Below are 7,324 nucleotides of genomic sequence, written 5' to 3' on the forward strand. Positions count from 1 at the left end.
TATTAATAAAAAATATAAAAAGTTGATATTATAAAACTATACATTGAGACTAATCTAACAAGATCTCACATGAATTTGTTTTTTTATACATACAAATGAGAATATTTGGTTAAAGATTTTAAAGTTTGACCCAACAAAAATGAAATAGGCACTATATTATGGGACAGAGAGAGTATGATACAAGATGCTTTTCGAAATGCATTGAGATGGAGGTCATCTTGTTTTTGTTGCAATGACAAACGATAGTTACACCTAATGGACTGGATCGGTTGCTTTTTGTTTGGGCTCAATTGTCTTGGGCCCATCTAATGTGAAAATACATACCCGTCATATGATGGATCCGCTTAAGCCCGTACCTCTGATTTTACTACATTATCTCTATTATATAAGCCAAGGGAGGAGGTGTGGTGTCCTCTTTTGAAGTGACTAAAATACCCTTAATGATCTAATTAATGGAATGAAAAAAATTACAAAAGCAAATCATTTAAAAATTCTCATTCCAACTTGCCATTTAAAACAAGTTTAAAATGGTATATGCATCAAATACTTCAATCAAAAATTAAATGGACAAAATATTTATACCTTATAAAAAAAGATGGCATACATAACGTGCACATGAAAAGTCTGAACATGCACTACCTTTGATACTCTTTAATTCAGTTAAACAAACTCATTATTTTTGTTCTTTCTGTTCACTATTCATTCACAAAAAATTAATGTTAACAATCACTCACAACCTTTTTATTTTTTTACATTAGCGAATTAATATATCTAAATTCATCTAAGTGTTGAACTTTTCACATTTAAGTTTAATCATAAATAAAGTACGAATGGAGTATCTAATAGAATAACAAATTTTGAAATTAACGCACGCATCGCGTGCATATGAAGGCTAGTCCTTAATAAGTCAGGACTTACCTTGCAAACAAACTTCTACTATATTTATTCCTCCGTTTTTTTTATAAATACTACATTTTTCTTAAATAGAAATGTCTTAATAGATACCGTACCATATATTATAAATGGATCATTTTTCACTATAAAAATCTTAAAATACTATTAAAAAACAGGTGCTCCTCCAGTTTCTCCTTTAAAATACCCATACTTTTCTTAAAAAATGTTTTTTTATTCAAAAAGTGGTGATCAATGATCTCCTACTTTATCTCTCTACCTTTCTTAAAAACCCCTCACTTTCTCTATGTAGTATGTATTAAAAAACGAAAGAAGTATAGGAGATCCTATTTTAGATGTATACAAATACAAGTAATATTGTATACTTTGAGCTATTCTTTTTACCTTGAAAATATAAGTTTTAAGGTTGATCAAGTTTAATCTAGAGTGATTAAGTCTAATCATATGCAAATATAAGGTGAAATCAAAGCTAATTATAAATATATTACCAACCAGCTGTAATAAGTTTTATTAAACGGAGCCTAGACAAAAAAAAAACACGTCCTAAATACTCAAAGTCATTCTACCATTAGAAATACTATGTTCTACTATCAAAACTATAATAATACATCCTTTATGAAAACCAAACAATATCAAAGGTAGATGAGCAAATTACACCTGAAACAAATATTTTCCGTCGAATCAAATATATTTCTTTTGAAGTAAAATCACGAAGCAAGATTAACGTACAGGTTACCAACCTTGACTTGAGGACTTGGGACGATCATTAAAAAGAACTTTGACTTGGCACTATTCTATAAGCACGTAGATCCTCTGTCACTGGACTTTACTAGTAAGATCAACAAAGTAGCTAATCAGTTAAATTAATTTAATTTCATTGGCTTTTACACCAAATCACGTGATTATAATCAATTGAGCATGTCTTCCGGAGATTCTTTCTACTATTACACTGAGAAGATACTCCATTCCTAATATCTTTTTGTCGTTTAAGTAAAGCTTCTTGTTATATTAGAGTATTTTCCTTACATATCTCAACATTCCTCAAATGTGAGCTACACATGATTTGACCTGTAGTCCTAACCTAGGGTTTGATACCAATTGTCTAATGTATTTGTGCCATAAATTTGGTGAAGGAACTTTGGGTATCGAAAAAGATTGTTTTATTCAAAATTCAGTGAGCCAGAAAATCAGCAACCCATCAACCTATAAAGTATACCTCCGTTTCATATTAATAGTTACACTTACACTTTTCACGTATGTTGATGCACTACTTTGAGCCTTTATATCTTTAACTTTGTATTTGTAAAAAATATAAAAAGTCGATATTCTAAAACTACATATCAAGACGAATCAAACAAGACCACACATGACTATATTTTCTCTTAACCATAACTCACAAATGATAGTCAAAGGGAAATTTGTGAATAGTGCCAAAAGATAAAGTGTAACTATTAATATGAAACGGAGTAGTTTATTTCTCTCATTTATTTTCATCTTCAATAATGTAGGATAACTTACGTGAGTTTCTCATAGATCTCAACTTAAATATATACGATGGCGTTATTACTTGTCACTTTATTGGTGCATCACATAACTAATATTCTTCTAATTCATACTCCTTCCGTCCCAAAATATCGTTCTCATTTCTATTTTGGGAGTCAAATTTTAAAAATTTTGACTAAATATTCTTACTAATATATACAAAAACACATATTCATAAGGGGTCTTGTTAGATTCGTCTCAATGAATAAATTCGTAATATCAACTTTTTATATTTTTTACTAATAAGAAATTAAAGATATCGTATCTCAAATGTATGTTTTGGAGACCGTGCAAAATGAAATGGGAACTATATTTGGGACGGAGGAAGTATCATTTAGCTCCTTCATTAACTTTTTTAATTCACATATTTTATATGTGTCACCCAATTATAGCTACTATTTGTGCTTTTATAGATAGAGTGAGAATTTTATATTATCATAGTAAATATAATTACGAAGAATCTAGTTGTTTAAACTAATTTTAAATTTTAAAAGATTGACTCAGAATTATTCTAAATTAAGCCCTGTTTTTTGGACTTAATTTCAGTTCTGGTCTGTTAATTTCAGTTCAATTCTATTAATTTCAATTCTGTTAGTTTAGTTTTTCTCTCCAATTCACTTTCTCTCCGTTCAATTCAGTTAATTTTAGTTTAGTTCAATTTTATTCAGTCAATTTCAGTTCTTCTCTCAATCAAAAAAGACAGGGCCTTACTAGATCTATAGGGTTACAACTAAACTTCTATTCGTCGTCCCAAAATTACTTAAAATCGCCCCAAAAAAAAATTACATTTATAATCCCAAATGTCCCAACCCCTTATTTCTCTCTCTTCACTCCACCCCATCTATATCCTGCCACCACCACGTATCTAACACAGCCACCCTCCCCCTCCCCTAACCCCCTACAAGCCATCCACACCAACAACCCCCCTTACAAACCCCAACCCCCTATGGCCCTATTTCTCTCTCCTCTCACTTAATGCCTAGAGATGGACCCTGCAAGCTTGATGGACATTGTCGGAGCTCAACCTGCGCTGGTGCTCTGTCGTGGTGGTAATCGGACCTAAAACCCGAAATTTTTATGTGGACCATGGGCGGACGTTCCATCCATGGCCCGAACATTCCACACATGGCCCGAACGTCCAGGCTAGTCGTTCGAGCCATGGGTGGAACCTCCAACCTGGATGTTCGCCCATGGTCCCAAAAAAAAAATCGATTTTTTACAAGGTGGGTGGTGGAGAAGGTGGTGGCAGGTGATGACAGGTGGTGGCTGGGGTGATGGGTAGTGGGTGGTGCAAAAAAGAGAAAGGCAAAATTGTTTATTAAAAATCAATCCGAACAATTTTAATTAATTTTAAGGCGATGTTTTTGCATCTATCAATTATACGTTTATCATTTCTCATCACAAGATAGTGTTTATTTTAACAGGGGTGTTAATCCGAAAATGCCGGACGATGCACTGTTACCGGGCCAGGTGGAAATATTATTGCATTGAGATTCGAGATGACGTGATGTGTCCGCTGTCCGGCCTTTGTGTTTGTCTCCTTCAAAGAGCATGACATGAACTTAAGTGCTGTCCATGTTCGAGTTACTTTACATATGTCAAGCAAAGCATATGATTTTTCTGTTGAATGCATGTTCATAAGATATTTTATTTTCTTCACTGATGGCTAAACTTCTTCGCCACCCACAAACTTCTATTTAACTATTTTTTTACAATTTAAAACTACTGTAAATCCTTATCTCCAAAATAATTTCTAAATAAGTCTAACACAACTTTAAGTTTAGTCTTGAGATCACTATAGGTTTTTTTTTCACCTATTTTTAACCATATTGACACTACAATGAGAAAATAGAAATCTCTATAAGTATATATGAACTCTTGAGAACTTTGGCGTTTTCTACCAATATATACCTACCTAAAATAAAAAAACTATAACACCTATCATTTTATTATTTTAAAATAAAAATATAAATGAAGAAAATCTATCTAACAAATTACAAAACAGCTGTCACTCATCTTACAACATCGCAATATCGCATGCATAGTATACATATAAAGCTAGTATTAAATAACAATAGCTATAAAATTGCATGGTGGATATTAATTTAACTATAATGTCTTCTCTTTTGAAACATACCAACAAAAAAGATTTCAAATTTCCATTTTCATCTTGCAACAGAAAATAAGACAGGAAGAGGCGAAGAGCTACCCAACGAGTGAAAGAGGAGAGAAAATGGAGGAAAGGAGAAATATATGATGAAAACCAACCATTATTCTTTATTGAAAAAAGAACTTTATTACAGATCAAAAGATGAAAATTTGAACACCATCATAATCTTTATGAAACTAAGAGTGCTAACAAACCTTTTATTGTTTTTTAAGGTGATAGGTACTAACAAACCTCATAAATAAATGATCCCTTGAATTCTCAATATATAACAACAACGAATGGAAGTTGGGTGTAACAAAAGTGATTGTGTTAATTTTGCCACTTGCTCTCAATAACGATTGAAAAAGTACAAAATTGCAACTAATTCCAATTCCAGGCTATTCCTTCCAGAACCAACTAATATTATGATAAGATATGAATAATTTTCCTCTAAATAGCAACCTCTCCAAATTTAAGCTCTTATTTATTTAAGAAGTAAATAAATATATTATGAACAACACTCATATTTGAGCTGTATTAAGAGTTAAACCTTGTTAGTTGGAAACCCTCTTTTCAAATCAAGCTGTATCATCAGTATCCCAGCCTAACATCTTTCGTTATTAAATTTATCAAATAGAGATGGCATTAGGTCGGGCAGATCGAGTCTGGATCTTCTAGAGTTTTAGTGAAATTCTAGAGTTGAATTGTATCTGAGTTATACATTTTAAAATCAAGAGTTCATATTGATGAAAAGAGAGATTTTGGAATGAATTTTGATGAGATAAAATTAGGAAAATTTTGGAAAGAGAACATATGAATCATTAATTTTTCATTCAATGATTGATATTGGTCAAACTCTAGAGAATCTAAACACGGTCAGATCAGGCTCGTACTTTAGGCTTGCCCAAAGCACGAACACGATCCAGTGCCAATGTGCCATCTTTATTATCATCTCGAAAAAGACCATATATAAAAAAAAACAAAAAAAATACTTATACTACACAAAAAATAGAACATGGTGTGACTAATCATAAGAATGCATAATGAGATCATATACATCAATTAATTAACCAATAAATGGATGAATTTCCAACCCCACCAAAAACAAAATAGATCAGAAAAACTCACCATCAGGATTCAGGACATACAATAACAAAGTAGATCCCATTAATTGTACCAAAAGTAACGTACCTAAACAAAAAAAAAAAAACAAATCTATACAATTACTATGAAACATCTGAAGAACACAAAAAATGTTGAAAAGTAGAAGATGAAGAAGTACGTGAAATAGGAGTAGCTTTAGAAAGATCAATAGCAGGAGATGAAGAAGGAGAAGGATTGAGTGTAGCGGATGCAGAATAAAAAGCCAATGATCCTTCACTCCATGACCGTTTGATGGGGTAGATCACTTTGGATGGTTTATGATGCGAACACGTGGCACCTCGTGATGAATCATGTAGTGCGCAGGTGCAGTTTCTATGGTAAGGTCGTCGATCAATCTCTAAGTGAGATCCAGAAATGGAACCTTCAAATACTCCATGAAATAGTCCGTCCCCTACTCCGGTGCCTGCCATTGATTATTTGATTAAATCCCCAAACCCTTTTTTTTTTCCAAGGCGGGTTTGGGGTGATTCGAGTTTAGAAAATATCCCCGACAATCGTTGTAAATCTATGTGGAAATTGGTATGTGGTGGATGGGAAATTAAGAGTTTTTCTTTCCCTCAACAGAAAGTTGGGGTGGTTTGGTGCCTTTTATAAAGGTGGAGTACAGAGGGAGCCAGATATGTACCAAGTTTTGTACAGCTATAAAATGAAATGGGATCCAAGTGTTAAAATATTCTAGGCTTTTTTTTTTTTTTGGTCATTTCCCATTGTTTTTTTTAAAAATAAAAATGAGAAAATTATCATTAATAATACGCCTTACGGTACCTACAATTATAATAATCATTATATAAAAGATAATTTAAAATATTAATCTAAAAGTCGTCATCCACGCTACTAACGTAAACGCTTCGGACTGTTATCATGATATCGCATCATTCCAACCATAATTAATTTTAAATGACTCAACATCATTAAAGCGTGATGTAATAGTAACTTGAACTCTGATCTTCATCTTGATGTTCTTGAATTTCAGCCAAAGAGTATGATTCCTAGATCTACAAAACGATGCTTCACCAATTCCAGAAATATGGAAACTTCCAAATTATCTATAACACTGGATCCATACACAAAAAATAAACAATATAACAAGACTAATTGACCCACCACGAAGGGGGTGACTCTAAATTCCATGAAGGGAACAAAAGTCATCACACATATGAGATTTATTGAAACCATAAAAAAAGAGAAATGAAAAACGAAGAAAGAAAAAAATAAAGGGAAGGGGAAGAGGGCTCGACGGCAACCAGCGAGGCGGCAGCTGCCGAGCCCCCACCGTTGATATTTTTTTTTTTAAAAAAAGAAGGATTTTGAGAGAGAGAGAGAAAAAGAAAGAAAAGCGGTTGTGTTTATTAATATTTCTAATTTAACTTATATATTTATCAGTGCACGTGTTAGCTATTAACTAGTATTTTATCCCGGGTGATTTCCTGGGTCAGTAAAAATAAAATATATTATTCGTAAGTTTCATATTTGATTCTATCATCTTTTCATAATATTCTGTCTATTACGAAATGGAAAAATAGGCGTTATATATGACATATAATTAAGTTATTCAAA

The 7,324-nt window shown here is 32.4% G+C and overlaps 1 long non-coding RNA gene across 1 annotated transcript; it reads right to left on the minus strand.

The window, feature by feature from the left end:
• Nucleotides 1–1,370: 1,370 nt before the first annotated feature.
• Nucleotides 1,371–2,546, minus strand: LOC125492670 (uncharacterized). The gene is made up of 2 exons (XR_007269323.2): nt 1,653–2,546; nt 1,371–1,569 (listed from the first exon to the last, which is right to left on the minus strand). It is a non-coding gene; the product is annotated as an uncharacterized LOC125492670 (long non-coding RNA).
• Nucleotides 2,547–7,324: the final 4,778 nt, after the last annotated feature.

This window comes from Beta vulgaris, chromosome 8 (genome assembly GCF_026745355.1).
Source record: "Beta vulgaris subsp. vulgaris cultivar EL10 chromosome 8, EL10.2, whole genome shotgun sequence".
NCBI classification, from domain to species: domain Eukaryota; kingdom Viridiplantae; phylum Streptophyta; class Magnoliopsida; order Caryophyllales; family Amaranthaceae; genus Beta; species Beta vulgaris.